Source organism: Amblyraja radiata, chromosome 40, assembly GCF_010909765.2.
Source record: "Amblyraja radiata isolate CabotCenter1 chromosome 40, sAmbRad1.1.pri, whole genome shotgun sequence".
NCBI lineage: Eukaryota > Metazoa > Chordata > Chondrichthyes > Rajiformes > Rajidae > Amblyraja > Amblyraja radiata.
In genome coordinates this window covers 5,336,060-5,349,830 of record NC_045995.1, presented here as the reverse complement: position 1 = coordinate 5,349,830, position 13,771 = coordinate 5,336,060, and positions in this window count along the sequence as shown.

Sequence of the window (13,771 nt, the reverse complement as noted above, 5' to 3'; positions counted from 1 at the left end):
ACAGAACCTAACATAGAGTTGGTAAATACTCCCGATCTGGCAATGGGTTAGTTCCAAATGTTTGGACAGATCGTTTGTTTGACGCTAGGCTAGGATGTGGTCCCGCGAACGTTCATAACCCTGCTGCTGAGGTTGTTGCAGCCCTGGTGGAGTGAGACTTGATATGTCAGTGTTCACTCCTGTATGAGCCAGACCCGTTTTAACCACCTGGAGATGGTCTGCAGTGATACCTTCTTATGGGGCTTTATGTAACTAACAACATACCTAGTTCAGTGTCTCTAAGGCTCTTAGTAACCTTAACATTCTGGTGTAGATGTGTGACCACACACAACCGAAGGTCCATGGGATTGCGAACAAATCTAGTTTGAGACCTGATGCCCCTGGTCTATTCTGCTTGACTAAGTCATAAACATAAATGTTATTCAGCCTGCAGATATAATCATCCTGTCCAGTCACAGCTTATGCAATGACTGGACCCATTGCGATTAAACCAGCGCTTGAGCATAGCCACTTGTAAGTGAGTTTGACCAAGGACAGGGATGTAGCTGGAGCCCACCGGCGAAGTGACGAAGCACAATGTTAACATCCCATATCTCTGCGTACCTAGACCTGGGAGGTTTCGAGTTGAAGATACCCTTCATAATCTAGATCTCAGAGGGTGAGACCCGACAGAGTGGATTGTGCTCCCTGCAGCCAATATGATGAGAAGGCACTTTAGGCACAGTAAATGGCAATTTAACTTAATGATTGTCAAACTCCCATATGAATCATACAGTCTGGTAATACTAGCCAATGCAAGATAATAGTCGAATAAATATCGGAGGTCTCACCTTCTGTAGTTGGAACATCAGAGGTGCGAATGAGCCAATTAAGAGGGGTAAAATTCTGGCACAATTAAAATCATTAAATATGGATATTGCTTTCCTACAAGAGACACATCTGAAACAACAAACTCAGATCAGATTAAGGGCTAATTGGATAGGTCAAACCTATTACTCCTCATTCACCTTAAAAGCAAGAGGCACGGCTATTATAATTCGGAAATCTATATCTGATAAAGAGGGAAGATATGTTATAGTCACGGGAGAAATTTACAATACACCATTAACTATGATAAATATTTACGCGCCTAATTTTGATAACCCACAATTTTTTAGGAAAATAATAGATTTAATCGCAGAGCTTAATTATCAAAATATAATAATGGGGGGAGATTTTAACTGTGTTATAGATCCATACTTAGATAAATCAATAAAGCTAGGGAAGCGTCTTGTTAAAACTAAGACCTGTGAATTTTTAAATACTTATATAAAAAATAATAACATAGCTGATATTTGGAGAATAGCAAATCCAAGTGGTAGGGAATACTCATTTTATTCATCAGTTCACAAAACTTATTCGCGAATTGACTATTTTTTATTGGACACAAAATTAATCCCGTATACGAATAAACCATCATATCGTAATAGTACTATTTCTGATCATTCACCATTGACTTTTATACTTAAAATTGAGGGAATGCCGAGTATAAAACCTTTTTGGTGATTCAATGTACATATATTAAATAACCCGCAGGGTTATGAGTATATAAAAGAACAAATAAAACTTTTTTTCGAAATAAATGACACGCCGGGTATTTCTGCACCGCTATTATGGGAAACCTTCAAGGCATATATTCGCGGTGTCATAATTTCTTACCAAAGTTTTCAAAATAAGGAAAATAAAGAGAACTTCAGCGGATAGAACAGAAAATAAAACTACTAGAACTGGACAATGCAACTGACCCAACCATAAATAAACATAATAAGATAACTTTATTGAAATATAAAGTCAATAGAATACTGTCGGCTAGAGTAATAAGATTATTCCAAATTACAAAACAAGCACACTTCGAATTTGTGGATAAGCCACATAAACTACTTGCGAGGCAACTGAAGCAACGAGAAAAAGAAAAAACTATTACTAAAATTAAATCGGATAAGGGTGAGTTTTTAACACTGCCTAAGGATATTAATAAGAGGTTTGCCCAATTTTATCACAATTTATATACATCTAAAATAAATACAGATGTAAGTAAAATTACAAATTTTTTAGATAATTGCAAGCTCCCAAAATTGGATGGTTTAGAACAAGAGCAATTAGGAGCACGGATTACTAATGAAGAAATAAAACAAATAATAAACTCACTGAAAAATGGGAAGACCCCAGGACCAGACGGTTTTAGTAATGAATTTTATAAAAGATTTCAGGAGTCAATTGTACCAAGATTATTCAATTTATACACGCAGGCTTATACTGAAAATAAACTACCAGAACCCCTAGCAGAAGCAACAATAACACTTATACCAAAAAAAGATAAAGATTTAGATGAACCGGGTTCTTATAGAGCTATTTCACAACTAAATACGGATCAGAACATTTTAGCAAAGATTCTAGCTAGAAAGCTAAATAATTATATTAACAATTTAATACATACGGATCAAACGGGATTTATACCCAAAAGACAATCATTTAATAATTTGAGAAGGCTTTTCAATATAATGTACTCTCATAATGAGGACAATGAAGATATTTCAGTTGTCACGCTGGATGCAGAGAAGGCATTTGATCAAGTAGAATGGCAGTATTTATCCAAGGTACTCCAAAAATTCAATATGGGAGAGAATTTTATTAGATAGGTTAAACTACTTTACGATAGACCTACGGCAAGAATACTAACTAACAATACGCTATCTCCAAAATTTTACTTATCAAGGGGTAATAGGCAAGGGTGTGCCTTATCACCATTGCTATTTGCCCTTATGATAGAACCGTTGGCCGAAAAGTTTAGAAATCACCCGAATATTCACGGATATAACACTAAGGACTCAAATAATAAAATTTCACTATATGCTGATGATATCCTTTTATATATTACTAATACACAAACGAGTATACCCACCTTATTAACACTAATTGAGGAATTCGGCTCTTTTTCAGGATATAGAATAAATTGGAATAAAAGCGAAATTATGTCTTTTAAACCACAGGATTCGAGACACTTACTAAAATTCACCTTCAAAATTGCAACAGAAAAATTCAAGTATTTGGGCATTCAAATTACGAGAAGACACAAATCATTATTTAGTGCCAATTTTATACCACTATTAAATAAATTGAATGATATGATTAAATTTTGTAAAACGCTACCGCTCTCATTGATAGGTAGAATTAACGCTATAAAAATGACTTTCTTACCACAATTAATATATTTGTTTCAAGCGATCCCAATATATATTCCAAAATATTTTTTCAAAAAGCTAGATTCCACTATCACTAATTTTATATGGGATTACAGAACACATAGAATTCAACGAAAGCATTTGTGCAAATCTAAAGAAGTTGGGGGTTTAGCATTAACTTTATGTATTACTACTGGGCAGTGCATATTAAGAACATAATGTACTGGCTGGATAGTTCCACTCAGCAGTTGGAGTGGATAAGAATGGAGAAAGAGGAGTGCTATCCGCACGATATAGGAACGATCCTGCTCTCACCGATAAAATTGAATAGTATAATATATAAGAAGAACCCAATTATTCACAATATAATAAGAATTTGGAAACAAATAAAAGTATCCTTGAAATTAAATAATTTATCAGTACTAACCCCACTATTGAACAACCCCGCATTCAAACCTTCTCTCATCGACAACACATATCAACAATGGGATAGACTGGGGATTAGGAAAGTAGGGGATATGTATGAATTGGGCAAAGTGTTATCATTTCAACAATTAAAATTTAAATTTAAATTGAAGGATAATCAATATTTTAAATATATACAGATATGTGACTTTATGAAGAAATATATACATAGATTTCAAACTATATTTTTAGACCCTTTAGAAGAAGCAATTAATATTAAGGCTGATTCACAAAAATTAATTTCATACTTTTATAATAATATATTATATAGAGAATCACCCTCAACAGAAGCACTAAGGGAAGTTTGGGAACATGAGCTAATGATAAAGATCTTGAAGGATAGATGGGAAAAGTATTTGATGAATACACATAACTGTTCTATTAATGCAAGACATAATTTAATTCAATTCAAATTATTACATAGACTATATTATTCAAAAACGAGGTTGAATAAATTTTATCCAAATGTCTCTCCCAGATGCGATAAATGTTTGTTTCAAAACGCTAATATAACACATTCATTTGTAGGATGTACAAAGTTGAATACATTTTGGAGTGATATATTTGATATATTTACAAAGCTCTTCAAGTCAAGAATAGAACCCAAAATGGAATGGATTATATTTGGAATAATAGGAGAAGATACCAATTTAAATAAAGACCAAAATGTTTTTTTTAATTATGGGTTAATAATTGGAAAGAAATTGATACTTAAATTTTGGAAAAATACAACCATACCAACGGTTAAAATGTGGATTAGGAATATGATGGACATAGCACGCCTTGAAGAAATGAGACTCCGACTAATAGATAAATATGACCAATTCTTAAGGAGTTGGTCTCCTTTCATCGACTTTTTGGAATCATGTGATGCAGCGGTACCATAAGGATTGCTGATTTCAGTTCATGATGTGGATAGATTTACATCTCCGAATATAGATTTGAAAAATTCTCTTTTAAGGGGCCTTCTCTTCTATTTCTACTTTCCACTTTTTTTTTTCTTTTTTTTAATTATTTTTTATATACACACTTCACGTTTTTCTACTCTCTACCATCTATTTTTCCACTTTTTCCCCTTTCTATTGTTTTCTTTTTCTTGTCTTGCTTACTTCCTTCTCATAACATAAAACTAGAGGTTGTACATAGAATGGATTACGGTATGACATAGTTGGCACCTAAAATTAGGTGCCACTGTATTGTTTTGTACTGTATTAACTTCTAATAAAATAAACAAAAAAAAAACAAAAAACAAAAAAAACAACTCCCATATGAGACTTAACTTCAAGACGTCAGTCATCCGTGCCGAAGTATATGTAATTTAAGCATAAAACAAATACCTCCCATCTCCTTATGAGGAAATACTGTGTATTTGGTGCTATCCCTGCGATCTGCAGTGAGCACGACCATGGTTTGGTTTAACATCCCGAGCCGCAGAATCGGTCTTCTCAGAGTCTGTATGTCAATGAATTGATTATATCATGCAGAGGATGGTTTCCCAAGTCATGGCTAAACCAGCAAATTTTGTGTCTAGAAATAACCATATAAGGTTCTACTATCATTCCCCACATCAGCGGGAACCATGGCTGTATAAGCCAGACAGGCACTACGAAAATGCCTGAGGCAGGAACTTGCTGAATTTTTTGCAAGACCCGTCTGATGAGGCAAAAATGGAGGAAGACATAAAGAATATTCCTCCCCAGTGTAGCGAGAATGCACCCATCGCCACTGATATGCCACATATTTTTGCAACTGGTAATTGAGCCTGGATGCAAACATCTCGATCTTTTAGTGTTCCATCGAGCCACAATGTAATTAAATACTTTGTGATCCAACACTCATACTGTGATTGATTTTACATGATGATACACCAGTCCCAAATGAGGTTAGGTAAACTATCACTGGATACTTTGACTTGATTGCACCCATGCGATTAACATTTATCACTACCGAAGTGTATCAACTTGGGATTGATCATGCAGTTATGCACATTCGCACAAACCTTTAATCCACAGAAAGCACCTAGTGTCTATAGGTAGTTGATACCATATAACTGAAGAATTGGTAACTCATGCAAATCCCATCCACCTCCATAACTAGAGATGGTATAAGCAATTTCCCATCATTGAGCAATAGCATCAGTTTGTAATTAACTGAAGATTTACTGATGAAAAGTTAGTGGAATAATGCTGAATACTGTTCATCCACCATGGTGATTATGATAGTTTCAGCTGGGAATAGCATAGGTCTGGTAACAATGACCACATGGTACTTGAGGGCTTACTTCTTTGCATGCTGTATAGTACTGATAATCCAAAGGCCCAAATAGCACAGCTGAAAGCCAATATATTGTAAATTTTACTTCGGAGTTACATGAGTGACTACGTGAAGAAGGGCCGTCCGTCTGCGTGCACGTCATTACATCTGAACGCGATGGACTGGCAGGCATTGTGTCCTCCCAGTCCGTCAGGATGAGCAGGTAAGGAAAGTTGAATCACTTACCTGCGTTCTTTCAGGCTTGAAACTTTTTGTAGTTTCAGGGCCCAGATGTCGAGGAGACGGTCCGCGGGGAAGTCGGCTGCTGAAGACTGCAGCATTTCCAGTAGCGGGCAACGATGTTTCCCGACATTTAGCGCCAGCAGCAGAACCGGCAGGAGACTTGTTGCAGCAGGGAGCTCCGTTGGTGGTCCTGCAGTACGGGAAAAACCACCCGCAAGTCAAACAACCCGTTCACTCAGATGAGTCCAGGGGGAAAAGGGATACCTTCCCTCAACGGAGAGCGTCTGAGGACGACTCTCCCACATAGGAGCAACTTTTCAGAGAACAATGACCTGCTCTAAAGGAGAGAGCTGTGTCAGCCTGGGGCCTACAACAGTGCCGGTGTAGGGAGCCTCGCACAATGGGGCAGCCCAATGTCTTCCCCATTGGAGGGGGAAGTACATATAGAAGAAACCACTCTGAATCAGAGTACAAAGCAGGGGGGGGGGACCTTCCCAGGGACAAGCAGAAGAAAGGAAGTAAGTAAGTAAGTAACTTTTACTTATATAGCACTGTTTAAGTTAACTTGCATTGACACCAAAGTGCTTTACATAAAATAAATAATAAGTACAAACGAAAAGAAATACTTCTGCAATCATCCAGATTCCACTGGATGCTTCCCTGGATAGAGATCTAGCAAATGTCTCCTGCTCAGAGGAGAGGAGCATTCACGGTCAGTTTCAGTCTGACCCAAAGCAAGAATCTCATTTAGGCCCGCTGGAGGGGCCATGTCAGTGCAGGTATCCTCAGGGCCTGCGGCAGCACCTGTTTTCAGGGCTGCCTACAAATCTCACTCTCAGTGGAGGGGAGTGTGAGTAATCAGTAGGTAACTGATCTCGAATTACAATACAATACAATACAATACCATTTATTTGTCATTTGAACCTCACATGATGTTCAAACAAAATTTGGTTTCGAGATCAGCAGGTAACTGATCTCGAATTAAAGTATGAACACACTGAAGCACAGGCATAAGCCCTCAAGAGACTGCAGTTGGCAGAATACCCGCACAAATGCCGGCAAGGGAACAGCGCTATCAGGGTGACTTTGGAGAAACCAGCCACCGAATCCTCTCTTCAGGTAAGACTAGAAGAAGGAAGCAAAAGCTGTCGTACCAACGACAAGCAAACTTCATCAGTAGGCGACAACACACCTCACACCTCCATAGGGGGTAAGCAGTTCACTGAAGCTGGTGGTAGCTTGAAAGCTGGGCGCGGAAATATGATCAGAGTCGTCTTTCAAGGCAGACTCAGAATTATGGCCAGAATTGTCCTACAAGGCAGGCTCAGTATGATGAGGTTTTCAGACCAAGATCCAAGCAGAGGTCAGGAGAAACTTGGAATCCGCACTTCCTACCAGTCCTACTCCTAATCAAGGAGAGAAAAGGAACCCGCATCAGGGGCCTTTAGGCTTACCACAAGACCACCGGTAGCCATGGAGGTAGGTGTGTCTGGGTTTACTGAAACAATGGATTGTGGACCAGTTACGTGTTGGTAATTTTACTCTTGTGTTTTTGTTCAAAATTACAATAACATGAATTTCAGATCTGGTTTTAAATAACAGATAACAACATGTGATTATTTTTTACTGCACAACATACATAGGTTCCAAGCAGACTTGAAACTCGGACTGAAATTGTCTTCAAGGCAGGCCCAGTATTTTGGGCAGGATTGCCTTCCAGGACAGGTGACAGATGGAGGATGTCACTTCATCCAGGTTTAACTCATTTGTGCAGTACAGACTTTCAGAAACAGCAATTTTTTGTTACGGTCTAACTATTGCTTTATAGGAGCTTCCTATAAAATGGTCACATGGCATGCAGCGACCTCAATGATGCATACTATTCGGTGTCTATTCACTAAGAACAGGAGATATTTGAAGTTTAACTGGATGGTATGGCTCTGCCAAATGGGTTGACATAAGCTCCTAGACTATTGACTAAACTACGGAAACCAATTCTGGGACTACAAAGGTCTCAAAACCACATAGTAATGGCATATTTGGAGGACATTTTTAAATTTGGAGTCACCAAGAATAGGCAGAAGCATCTGTCAAAGCAAACCAAACCCCTATTTGAAAGAATTGGTTACCTCATCCATCCAGTTAAATCAAAATTGACACCTACAAGGGTAATTGATTACCTAGAATTTACTATCAAAAACAGTAAATATGTTGGTGACTTTGCCTAGGGGCAAACGACAATATTAATCAAGCCTGCTATGACCTGATAGTCAAATACTTGCCATCTATCAGGCAAACAGCGAGTGTAATTGGCAAATAGTAGCTGCATTCCCAGCAGTATGTCACGGAAATTTGCATTACCAGAATTTACAGCAGGCAAAGGAACGAACACTCAGATTACATGCAGGCCGAATTGGCAAACTATGGATTGCCAGCAGAAGCCATTGTTGATTAACTATGGTGGATAACGAATGGGAGACAGCTCAAGGGAAATTTTGTTCGAAAGCCATCGAGGGTTCTTCATACCTATGCAAGCGGCTAAGGATGGGGAGACACCAACACAGTCTAGAGCTGTGGGGGCAGATAGAATGAGCAGGAGTCTGTAATTCCCCAACACATGGAATCAATTACCCAGAATTGTTGGGGGCACAATATGGACTCAAGATTCTCTGTAGCGATATGCAACCGGTGCTTGTTCAAATTCAGATTGATAACACCACTGCGGTGGCATATATCCATTAACAAGGGTGGTGTAAAATCTGTATCTTACGACAGATTGTCGAACCTCATTTGGCACTGGTGTATAGAGAGGAATAATTGGGAAATCTACGAGGTAGATATAACACGGTGACAGATGCTGGATCACGAATGTTTAATAACAACACAGAATGGATGTTGAATCAGACAGTATTTAACAAAATAACTACACGATTTGGCATACCAGATGTTGATCCATTTGCATCTAGACTAAACCATTAGTTACCCAGATATGTGTCCTGCGAACCGGATCCAGGAGCAAGGCGGTGGATGCTTTCTCCCTCAATTGGGGAGGAATGTTTATGTATGCTTTCCGCCAATATGTCTCACAAACCGATGCTTGAGAAAAATCAAGCAAGACTAAACCACAGGCATATTGGTAGTGCCAGATTGGCCTACGCAAGCCTGGTCCCCAAAAATTTGGGGAATTATAGTCCAGCCAGTTATGCCTGTACCCAAGAGCAGGGACCTCCTAATGAGCCCAGTTACAGGGAGCAATCATACACTACATAAACGTATAACTTGTTGGTCTGCAGCTTCTGAGGAGGCCATTTCAAGGCATAGGACTGTCCGAACATTGACAGTGGGGACCGCCTATAACTAACGCTGAATGTGGTATGCTGACAAAGAGTCCAGACACTGCAAAAGCTACGGTTGGACTACATGACCACCAATATGAACAACATAACATTCCTAATCAGGAACCTGATAAAACAGAGCAGGCCAGGAATGCCAGGATGGAGATCCAGTTCTTGGCATATCCAGAGGACCAACGGTTGTGTATGTGGTAACATACTAACACCACTATCTGAGAGTTACGGAGAACCTCAGAGGCTCAGAACCATCAGTCCTCATCAGCCATAAAAAAAAACATTTTTTTTAAAAAAAACCACACCAAAAGGTGTCAACTCAAATCATCTCCAGATGGTCAAAAGAGGTAATGGCGGTATTGTATTGTATTGTATTGTATTGTATTCAAATTTATTGTCATTGTCTCAGTTAGAGACAACGAAATGAATTTCCCTTACAGGCAGTATCATAAAAATAAATACATAATAATAAATAATAAAACATATTAAAAATAAAATAGAATTTAAAAAAAGCACAAACACAGAAAGTCCACGACACAACATAACACAGTGGCACCAAGGTGAGGAAGGCACCATAGTCCAGCCAGCCTCCCCTGCGTTCTTCCCAGATGTTCACTCGTGGCCGAGGCCTTCCTAGCACCCGCAGTCGCCGCCCCGGGTGGCCCGATGCCCAGGCCCTCTCGCCGGTCGATGGAACGCCGACGCCGATCCCCGACGGTGAACATCCTCCTCAGCGGCCCGGACCTCCAGGTCAGCCGCCTCCCGCAGCCGGAGTCCGCAGCTCCCGTGTCCGCAGGCCGAGCCGGGCAGAGTCGCAGGACCCCGCGTTGTTGATCAGCGCCGCCCGCGTTGGGAGCTCCGCAAACCGCAGCTCCATGATGTCGGTGCAGCAGGTCCAGCACTCCGGGCTCCAGACGGCGATCCCCGGTAAGCCATCGCCAGCCCCGCGATGTTACAGCGCTGTCCCGCCGCTGCTGGAGCTCTGGTCGATCCCGGCAGGAAAGGCTGCGCCAATCCAGTAGGTAGGCCGCTGGGGGGGGGGGGGGGGGGCGAGGACGCGACTCGAATAATAGTCGCGTCCTCACCAGGAAGCGGCTGAAGGACGGTATCCCCCGACAGATGGCGCAGTGGGCTAAGTGTTCGGCTGGCAACCGGAAGGTAGCCGGTTCGAATCCCGCTTGGAGTGCATACTGTCGTTGTGTCCTTGGGGAAGACACTTCACCCGCCTTTGCCTGTGTGTGAATGTGAGTGATTGGTGGTGGCCGGAGGGGCCGTAGGCGCAGATTAGCGGCCACGCATCCGTGAATCTGCCCCAGGGCAGCTGTGGCTACAGAAGTAGCTCACCACCACCGAGTGTGACTGAGGAGTGAATGAATGATGCGATGTAAAGTGCCTTGAGTATCTAGAAAGGCGCTATATAAATCCCATCCATTATTATTATTATTATTACCCTCTTCCCCCACATAAAAACACAAAAAAACACACTTTAACATAACTAAATAAACAAAAAAACAAAAAGATACCGGGCTGTAGGTGGAGGCTGCTGGCACCAGCGCCACCGAAGTACAACACGGTAGCAGGAGTAAACATTTATATGGTTAAATCTCACTCTACCAGGGCTGCATCTACGTCGGCAGCAAGAGCTATGGACGTGCCCATTGACGACATCTTAGTGGCTGCAGGATGGACGAATGAAATAATGGTCCACCGGTTTTATAACAAACACATAACCGGACTGGGGGTGTTTGCACGTACAATTTTAAGTTCTGTCCCTTAGTTTCCCCCCCAAGGTTAGGAGGGGTAACTTTTTTAAAAACTTTTCTTTCATTTAAAGCATCAGTGTCTTTACTTAACTACGTAATGTCTGAATGCTTTAATGATTACAGCATCCATGGTCAATCCATTCAGTATGTGACGCCTGGATTCGTAACCGGCGTAAAATCACAGAGCTTTGAATTCTTCACGTAGTCACTCACGTGACTCCGAAGTAAAATAGTAAGATTAAACGAGAACTTACCAGTTTGAAGTTTGATCTTAATTTTATGAGGAGTTACAATGAGCGACTACGTGCCCACCGCTCCTACCCTCATACTATCAAGGTCATATGGAAGTTCTAGTTTCCTCACAATCGTTTCTCAGGTCTTCTTTTTATCTGTGATTTAACACCGCTGCTTTGAAGATTGACACGCACGCATCGTAAAAAGATGGCGACACTGGCTTAACAGCTGCGGCTCACCTGCAGTCCGTCTGTTTTTTTTTTCTTTCTTTTTGTTCCTTGTCATGTTTTAGTTAATTTTGTTTTATTAAGTTGTGTATGTGTGTGGGTGCGGTTGGAGAAACATGTTTTGGTCTCTTCCTTCGGGGGATGCGACTTTTTCTTCGGTCGTATTCCCCGTCCCCGTCTCCGTCTGCGCCGAGGCCTAATGGCGGAGCTGGCGGCAACAGAGCTGGAGCAGCGGCTGCGGTAGCGGAGACCCGACTCGGCCCCGAAGCTGTGGTGGAGGCAGCGGCAGTGGTGACCCGACTCGGCCCCTAAGCTGTGGCGAAGGCAGCGGTGGCGGAGACCCGACTCGGCCTCGGAGCTGTGGCGAAGGCAGCGGTGGCGGAGACCCAACTCTGCCTTGGAGCTGTGGCGAAGGCAGCGTTGGCGGAGACCCGACTCGGCCTCGGAGCTGTGGCGGCTGCAGCGACCACCCGCGGAGTTTGAACCGTCGCCTCGGCGCAGAGGGAGAACAAAGAGGGAAGAGACAGAGACTTTAAGATTTTGCCTTCCACCACAGTGAGGAGGTGTTTGGTGAACTCACTGTGGTGGATGTTAAATTTGTGTTGATTGTGTGTTTTTGTCATTTTTTAAATTATATGTATGACTGCAGGGAAACAAAATTGCGTTCAGACCGAAAGGTCTGAATGACAATAAACGAATCTAATCTAACCTCAGGCCCGTACGAAGCTTTTCAAAAAGGGAGGTGGCATGAGGGGGGGTGCGGGCGGGCCTGAACGGCGGGGCTGAGCGGGGGGAGGGGTGCGGGCAGGCCTGGACGGCGGGGCTGGGGGGGGGGGGGCTGCGGGCGGGCCTGAATGGAGGGGCTGAGCGGGCCTGGACGGCGGGGCTGAGCGGGCCTGAATGGAGGGGCTGAGCGGGGGGGGGAGGGGGGAGGGGTGCGGGCGGGCCTGAACGGCGGGGCTGAGCAGGGGGGGTGGGTACGGGCAGGCCTGAGCGGCGGTGAGGGGTGGCGGCACGATTTTTTTATTACTCTAGGGGGAAAAAAGGGGGGTTCGTTCCCCTCCGCACTCTCCCTTGGGACGGCCATGAATCTAATCTAATCTAACTCCTCATAACATTAAGATCAAACTTCAAACTGGTAAGTTCTCGTTTAATCTTACTATTACATTTGATGAACAGAAGGCTGCTTGATAACAACAAGGTTGTTACAGGCTTCAATTAACTCCAATCTCTTGCCTCGGGGCGAGTCCCAGACAATAGAGTTAAAGGTAAATCCCAATAATCAATAATTTCAGTTGGTATCAACTTAAATTTAACTGGACGGATATGAATCCCAATTTCTCAAATAAAGTTTTGTTGCTGATACAATTAATTTTGCAAAATACAGTATTTAGAACATCATCCAGATAGGCCATAACAATGTTTTTAGCTCTGAGCACCCGAAGCACTGGTTTTAGTAATTTAGTAAATAACCTGGGAGCTGAAGTTAGGCCATTTAGCAACGCTTTTAACTGTATCATTGCACCATCCAGCTAAATTTCAAATATCTCCGGTGCCCTGTGAATGAAAACTGATCCCATGGGCGTTAAACAGTCACAAAGTTTCCTTTTCAGAAATGTCTATGCTGTACATGCGAGTTGAACCTGTTGACAATGAACAGGCCACATCTGCAACAATAGCGAGCCTGCCTTGAAAGGCAACTCCAGCCATATTTCCGAGACTGCCTCGCTTGTGCAGTATAAACTAATCTCATCCGTACAAAAACAAGTGTAAATATTACCCACTTGTAAATGGTCCACAACCCCATATTTCGGAAAGAACCAGACCCACCTACCTTCATGGTTATTGGTGGTTTTATGGTAAGCCCAAAGGCCCTGATGCGGGTTCTATTTCCGTCCTTGATTTGGAGAGTAGGACTGTATCCTGTAACAGAGAACGCCACTATGTGTAATTGGAAAGCTCATTCAGGTACAACACCAAGGATTTACAGTTAGGTACATTCAGGGATGGCACAGCAG